Source organism: Arachis hypogaea, chromosome 10 (assembly GCF_003086295.3).
Source record: "Arachis hypogaea cultivar Tifrunner chromosome 10, arahy.Tifrunner.gnm2.J5K5, whole genome shotgun sequence".
NCBI lineage: Eukaryota > Viridiplantae > Streptophyta > Magnoliopsida > Fabales > Fabaceae > Arachis > Arachis hypogaea.
Genome location: NC_092045.1, coordinates 32,794,204 through 32,802,649, shown reverse-complemented (window position 1 = coordinate 32,802,649; position 8,446 = coordinate 32,794,204). Strand labels below are relative to the sequence as shown.

General features: G+C 40.4%; 1 non-coding gene across 1 annotated transcript; it reads left to right on the top strand.

Moving 5' to 3' along the window:
• The first annotated feature begins 7,661 nt into the window (after nt 1–7,661).
• Nucleotides 7,662–7,765, top strand: LOC112718906 (small nucleolar RNA R71). Its single transcript, XR_003161231.1, has one exon. It is a non-coding gene; the product is annotated as a small nucleolar RNA R71 (small nucleolar RNA).
• The last annotated feature ends 681 nt before the right edge of the window (nt 7,766–8,446 follow it).

Below are 8,446 nucleotides of genomic sequence, written 5' to 3'. Positions count from 1 at the left end.
CTAGGGAGCACTAGGAGTAGTAGTAGAGAGCTCTCTTTTTAATTTGTTTTTGAGTCTTGGGTTGGAGAATTGAAGGAATTCTGTTTCAATCTCATTCTAAGATCTCTCTGCTTTATTTACTGCACACTTGAATTTCAGTTTCGGTTAATTGCTTCTTCATCTACTCCTTCTGCACTTTACATTTCTCTAATTTCTTTGCAATTGCTCTTGTGGGATCTAGGAAGGCATTGAGATCTAGACTTGGTTATCTAGTCTCTTGGGTCCTGAGATCTGAATTCCAATTTTTCATTCTCTGTTTAATGCTTTTCATGTTTATTTACGTTTCTGTTTTTTTGATCCGATTCAATCAAGTCATATTCCAATCTTCTAATTGTTGCAATTTACTTTTCCTTGTTTAAATTCTGCAAATCCAATTCCCAATTCCCTTTACAATTTCATGCAATTTATAATTCTTGCAATTTAAGATTCTTGCAATTTATATTTCTTGTCATTTAAGTTTCTGTCCCATTTAACTTCTGCACCTTTAATTCTTGCAATTTACTTTCTGTTGGTCACTCTTCACACAATTCACTAATGTTAGCTTGACTAAACTAATCACCCATTAAAGTTGCTTGATCCATCAATCCCTGTGGGATCGACCTCACTCCCGTGAGTTATTATTACTTGATGTGACCCGGTGCACTTGCCGGTTAGATCTGTGTGTTTTGGGAGAAATTCATTTTTCCACCAAAATATCTCATCAATAGTCACTATCAAATACAGCCCTTTGGCCCACGTCATATACCGCACTTCCTTCATCACCCTCAACACCTATACAGTCATCATTAGTTATGACTTATCATTAAATCTCCCCTTACTTCGTCCACAAGTTACCATATCTCCTAGCCTATTTCCATCGCTAGGTATACTATAAGTATTTAGGACATAAAGGGTGAGTGGTGGACGAAATTGTGATCACTATTCTTTGTGCTTGTATGGATTTATTCAAAAATTGTTTTTATTGGAATTCACAACTCCGTTCAACTAACCAGCAAGTGTACTGGGTCGTCCAAGTAATAAACCTTACGTGAGTAAGGGTCGATCCCACAGAGATTGTTGGTATGAAGCAAGCTATGGTCACCTTGTAAATCTCATTTAGGCAGATTAAATTGGTTTATGGGTTTTTGAAAATAGAAATAAGAAAATAAATTATAAAAGGGATAGGATACTTATGCAGGTTCATTGGTGGGAATTTCAGATAAGCGAATGGAGATACTATATACTCAAGGACGCCTGCTATTCTCCTGCTTCAACTCAATCCTTCTTATTCCTTTCCATGGCAAGCTGTGTATAGGGGTTCACCATCAGCGGTGGCTACTTTCAATTCTCTCGGAAAAATGATCCTATGCGGCTGTCACTCGCACGGCTAATCGTCTGGAGGCATCACCCATGGTTGATGGTTACATCCCATCCTCGCAGTGAAAACTATGCTCACGCACTCTGTCACAGTACGGCTAATCACTAGTTGGTTCCTGCACCTACTGGAATAGAATCCCTTGATTCTTTTGCGTCTGTCACTAACGCCCAGCACTTGCAGGTTTGAAGCACGTCACAGTCATTCATTACCGGAATCCTACTCGGAATACCACAAACAAGGTTAGACTTTCCGGATTCCCAGGATCCTACTCGGAATACCACAGACAAGGTGAGACTTTCCGGATCCTCATAAATGCCGCCATCTATCTAGCTTATACCACGAAGATTCTGTTGGGGAATCTAAGAGATATACATTCAAGCTCGGTTGCATGTAGAACGGAAGTGGTTGTCAATCACGTGCGTTCATAAGTGAGAATGATAATGAGGGTTACTTATCATCACATTCATCATGTTCTTGGGTACGACTGAATATCTTGGAATAAGAATAAGAGAGATTTGAATAAAAGAAAATAGAACTGCATTAATACTTGAGGTACAGCAGAGCTCCACACCCTTAATCTATGGTGTGCAGAAACTCCACCGTTGAAAATACATAAGTGAAAGGTTCAGGCATGGCCGAATGGCCAGCCCCCAAAACGTGATCACAGGATTCAAAATACAATCCAGGATGATAATATGATAGTAAAAAATTCTATTTATAATAAACTAGCTCCTAGGGTTTACATGAGTAAGTAATTGATGCATAAATCCACTTCCGGGGCCCACTTGGTGTATGTTTGGGCTGAGCTTGATCAATCCACGAGCTAAGGCCTCTCCTGGAGTTGAACTCCGAGTTATGACGTGTTTTGGGCGTTCAACTCCGGATCATGACGTTTTTCTGGCGTTTAACTCCAGACAGCAGCATGAACTTGGCGTTCAACGCCAAGTTACGTCGTCATTCGTCGAATAAAGCATGAACTATTATATATTGCTGGAAAGCCCTGGATGTCTACTTTCCAACGCCGTTGAGAGCGTGCCAATTGGAGTTCTGTAGCTCCAGAAAATCCATTTCGAGTGCAGGGAGGTCAGATTCCAACAGCATCAGCAGTCCTTTTGTCAGCCTTCTTCAGAGTTTTGCTCAAGTCCCTCAATTTCAGCCAGAATTTACCTGAAATCACAGAAAAACACACAAACTCATAGTAAAGTCCAGAAATGTGAATTTAACATAAAAACTAATGAAAACATCCCTAAAGGTAGCTTGAACTTACTAAAAATTACCTAAAAACAATGCCAAAAAGCGTATAAATTATCCGCTCATCACAACACCAAACTTAAATTGTTGCTTGTCCCCAAGCAACTAAAAATCAAACAGGATAAAAAGAAGAGAATATACTATAAATTCCAAAATATCAATGAATATTAATTCTACTTAGATGAGCGGGACTTGTAGCTTTTTGCTTCTGAACAGTTTTGGCATCTCACTTTTTCCTTTGAAGTTTAGAATGATTGGCTTCTCTAGGAACTTAGAATTTCGGATAGTGTTATTGACTTTCCTAGTTAAGTATGTTGATTCTTGAACACAGCTACTTATGAGTCTTGGCCGTGGCCCTAAGCATTTTGTTTTCCAGTATTACCACCGGATACATAAATGCCACAGACACATGACTGGGTGAACCTTTTCAGATTGTGACTTAGCTTTGCTAGAGTCCCCAGTTAGTGGTGTCCAGAGCTCTTAAGCACACTCTTTTGCTTTGGATCACGACTTTAACCACTCAGTCTCAAGCGTTTCACTTGGACCTTCATGACACAAGCACATGGTTAGGGACAGCTTGATTTAGCCGCTTAGGCCTGGATTTAATTTCCTTGGGCCCTCCTATCCATTGATGCTCAAAGCCTTGGATCCTTTTTACCCTTGCCTTTTGGTTTTAAGGGCTATTGGCTTTTTCTACTGCTCCTTCTTTTTCTTTCTCAATTTTTCGCCATTTTTTTTTCACAAGCTTTTGCTTTTTCACTGCTTTTTCTTGCTTCAAGAATCAATTTCATGATTTTTTTTTTCAGATCATCAATAACATTTCTCTTTGTTCATCATTCTTTCAAGAACCAACAATTTTAACACTCATAAACAATACTATCAAAAGACATATGCACTGTTCAATCATTCATTCAGAAAACAAAAAGTATTGTCACCACATCAATATAATTAAATTAAATTCAAGGATAAATTTGAAATTCATGTACTTCTTGTTCTTTTGAATTAAAACATTTTTCATTTAAGAGAGGTGAAGGATTAATGGATTTTATTCATAGCTTTAAGGCATGGTTACATACTAATGATCATGAAGTAGAGACACAAAACATAGATAAACACAATAATTAAAAACCGAAAACATAAAGAAATAAAGAACAAGGAATGAATCCACCTTTAGTGGCGTCTTCTTCTTGAAGGACCAACAATGTCCTTAAGCTCTTCTATGTCCCTTCCTTGCCTTTGTTGCTCCTCCCTCATTGCTCTTTGATCTTCTCTTATTTCTTGGAGAATGATGGAGTGCTCATGATGTTCCACCCTTAATTGTTCAACATTATGGCTCAAATCTTCTAAAGAGGCATTGAGTTGCTCCCAGTAGTTGTTGGGAGGAAAGTGCATTCCTTGAGGCAATTGTTGATGATGAACTTCCTCATGTTCTTCTTGAGGGCCGTGAGGAACTTCTCTTGTTTGCTCCATCCTTTTCTTGGTGATGGGCTTGTCTTCTTCAATGGAGACATCTCCATCTATGATAACTCCAGCTGAGTAACATAGATGGCAAATAAGGTGAGGGAAGGCTAGCCGTGCCATGGGTGAGGACTTGTCGGCTATTTTGTAGAGTTCATTGGAGATGACCTCATGAACTTCTACTTCCTCTCCAATCATGATGCTATGGATCATGATGGCCCGATCCACAGTAACTTCAGATCGGTTGCTTGTAGGAATGATGGATCTTTGGATGAATTCCAACCATCCTCTAGCTACAGGCTTGAGGTCCAGTCTTCTTAGTTGGACTGGCTTGCCTTTGGAGTCTATTCTCCATTGGGCTCCTTCCACACATATGTCCATTAGGACTTGGTCCAATCTTTGATTGAAGTTGACCCTTCTAGTGTAGGGGCGTTCATCTCCTTGCATCATGGGCAAGTGAAACGCCAACCTCACATTTTCCGGACTAAAATCTAAGTATTTCCCCCGAACCATTGTGATATAGTTCTTTGGATTCGGGTTCATACTTTGATCATGGTTCTTAGTGATCCATGCATTGGCATAGAACTCTTGAACCATCAATATTCCGACTTGTTGCATGGGGTTGGTTATGACTTCCCACCCTCTTCTTTGGATCTCATGTCGGATTTCTGGATACTCATTCTTTTTGAGCTTGAAAGGGACCTCAGGGATCACCTTCTTCTTTGCCACAACATCATAGAAGTGGTCTTGATGGCTCTTGGAGATGAATCTCTCCTTCTCCCATGACTCGGAGGTGGAAGCTTTTGTCTTCCCTTTCCCTTTTCTAGAGGATACTCCGGCCTTAGGTGCCATTGATGGTAATGGAAAAACAAAAAGCTTATGCTTTTACCACACCAAACTTAAAATTTTGCTCGCCCTCGAGCAAGAAAGAAAAGAAAAGTAGAAGAAGAAGAAGAGAATAGGGAAGAGAGGGAGAAGAGTTGGTTCGGCTATGTGGGAGAATGTGGGTTTGTGATGTGTGAAAATGAAGAAGAGTGGAAGGGTATTTATAGGGAGAGGGGAGGGTAAAGGTTCGGCCAATTTGGGTGGGAATGGGTGGGAAAATGAATTTGAATTTTATGAAGGTAGGTGGGGTTTATGGGGAAGAGGAGGTTGATGTGAATGGTGAATGGGGTAATTGGGAAGAGGAATTGAGGTGATTGATGAAGAAGATTGGGAATTGTGACATGGGGAATTCAAATCACAAAAATAGGATTAGAAGGTAAGGTGGGAATATGGTAGGTGGGGATCCTGTGGGGTCCACAGATCCTGAGGTGGGGATCCTGTGGGGTCCACAGATCCTGAGGTGAAAAGAAATACCATTCCTTCACCATATAGGCATGTAAATTGCCTTCGTGCATCATCCTGGCGTTCAAACGCCCATTGGTGCACATTCTGGGCGTTCAACGCCCATGTAATGCATGTTTCTGCCGTTGAACGCCAGTTTCATGCTTGTTACTGGCGTTCAGCGCCAGTTTGTCCTCTCTGTGCACATTCCTGGCGTTCAACGCCAGGTTGTTGCTTGTTTCTGGCGTTCAGCGCCAGAATGGTGCTCTGTTCTAGCGTTGAACGCCAGCCAGATGCATCTTACTTGCGTTGAACGCCAGTCTGCGCTGCCTCCAGGGTGAACAATTTTTTTTCTTCTGTTTTTGACTCTGTTTTTAATTTTTTTGATTTTTTTGTGACTCCTCATGATCATGTACCTAATTAAACACAAAAATAACAAAGAAACAAAATAAAATAAAATTAGATAAATAAAATTGGGTTGCCTCCCAACAAGCGCTTCTTTAATGTCAATAGCTTGACAGTGGCTCTCATGGAGCCACAAGATGATCAGGTCAATTTTAGTGTGTAGTTCCCACACCAAACTTAGAGTTTGGATATGGAGTTTGAACACCAAACTTAGAGTTTGGTTGTGGCCTCACAACACCAAACTTAGAGTTTGACTGTGTGGGCTCTTCTTGACCTTGAACTGAGAGAAGCTCTTCATGCTTACTCTCTTTTGTTACAGAGGGATGGCCATGTGCCTTAAACACAAGGTAGTCCCCATTCAATTGAAGGACTAACTCACCTCTGTTGACATCTATCACAGCTTCTGCTGTGGCTAGGAAAGGTCTTCCTAGGATGATGCATTCATCATCTTCCTTCCTAGTGTCTAGGATTATGAAATCAGCAGGGATGTAAAGGCCTTCAACCTTTACTAGCACGTCCTCTACTATTCCATAAGCTTGTCTTATTGACTTATCTGCCAATTGTAATGAGAACAAGGCAGGTTGTACCTCAATGATCCCTAGCTTCTCCATTACAGAGAGTGGCATAAGATTTATCCCTGATCCTAGATCACATAGAGCTTTTTCAAAGCTCATGGTGCCTATGGTACAAGGTATTAGGAACTTGCCAGGATCTTGTTTCTTTTGAGGTAGAGTTCTCTGAATCCAAGTATCTAGTTCACTAATGAGCAAGGGAGGTTCACTTTCCCAAGTTTCATTACCAAACAGCTTGGCATTCAGCTTCATGATAGCTCCTAAATATTGAGCAACTTGCTCTCCAGTCACATTTTCATCCTCTTCAGAGGAAGAATAGTCTTCAGAGCTCATGAATGGCAGAAGGAGATTTAGTGGAATCTCTATGGTCTCTAGATGAGCCTCAGATTCCTCTGGATCCTTAATAGGAAACTCCTTCTTGCTTGAAGGACGTCCCAGGAGGTCTTCCTCACTAGGATTTTCGTCCTCCTCCTCCCTAGTGCATTCGGCCACTTTGATCAGATCAATGGCCTTGCACTCTCCTTTTGGATTCTCTTCTGTATTGCTTGGGAGAATACTGGGAGGAGTTTCAATAACTTTCTTACTCAGCTGGCCCACTTGTGCCTCCAAATTTCTAATGGAGGATCTTGTTTCATTCATGAAACTGAAAGTGGCCTTTGATAGATCAGAGACTATATTGGCTAAATTAGAAGTATTTTGTTCAGAATTCTCTGTCTGTTGCTGAGAAGATGATGTATATGGTTTGCTATTGCTCAGCCTATTGCGTCCACCATTGTTAAAGCCTTGTTGAGGCTTTTGTTGATCCTTCCAGGAGAAATTTGGATGATTTCTCCATGATGGGTTATAGGTGTTTCCATATGGTTCACCCATGTAATTAACCTCTGCCATGGCAGGGTTCTCAGGATCATAAGCTTCTTCAGAAGCTACCTCTCTAGTGTTGTTGGATGCATGTTGCAATCCATTCAGATTTTGAGAGATGATGTTGACCTGTTGAGTCAACATTTTGTTCTGAGCTAATATGGCATTCAGAGCTTCAATTTCAAGAACTCCTTTCTTCTGAGGTATCCCATTATTCACGGAATTCCTCTCAGAGGTATACATGAATTGGTTGTTTGCAACCATGTCAATGAGTTCTTGAGCCTCTTCAGGCATTTTCTTCAGGTGAATAGATCCACCTGCAGAATGGTCCAATGACATTTTCGAAAATTCAGAGACCATAATAGAATATATCTAATAGGGTCCATTCTGAAAACATGTCAGATGGACATCTTTTGGTCAACTGCTTGTATCTTTCCCAAGCTTCATAGAGGGATTCACCATCTTTTTGCTTGAAGGTTTGAACATCCACTCTCAGCTTGCTCAGCTTTTGAGGAGGAAAGAATTTATCTAAGAAGGCAGTGACCAGCTTATCCCAGGAGTCCAGGCTATCCTTAGGTTGTGAATCCAACCATATTCTAGCTCTGTCTCTTACAGCAAAAGGGAAAAGCATGAGTCTGTAGACTTCAGGATTAACTCCATTAACTCAGTTAAAAACTGATAAGGATCTTCAGATGGAAGTCCATAAAACTTGCAGTTTTGTTGCATTAAAGCAACCAGTTGAGGCTTAAGCTCAAAGTTATTGGCTCCAATGGCAGGAATGGAGATGCTTCTTCCATCAAACTTGGATGTTGGCTTTGTGAAGTCACCAAGCATTCTCCTTGCATTATTATTATTATTATTATTTTCGGCTGCCATGTCCTTCTCTTATTCGAAAATTTCTGAAAGGTTGTTTCTGGATTGTTGTAATTTAGCTTCTTTTAATTTTCTCTTCAAAGTCCTTTCAGGTTCTGGATCAATTTCAACAAGAGTGCCTTTTTCCCTGTTCCTGCTCATATGAAAGAGAAGAAAACAAGAAAAGAAAGAGGAATCCTCTATGTCACAGTATAGAGATTCCCTTATGTTAGTAGAAGAAGAAAGGGGTTAGAATAATGGAGATGGGGATTCGGATTTTTTTGGATGAAGAGAGGTGAAGAGAAGTGTTAGTAATTAAATAATTAAA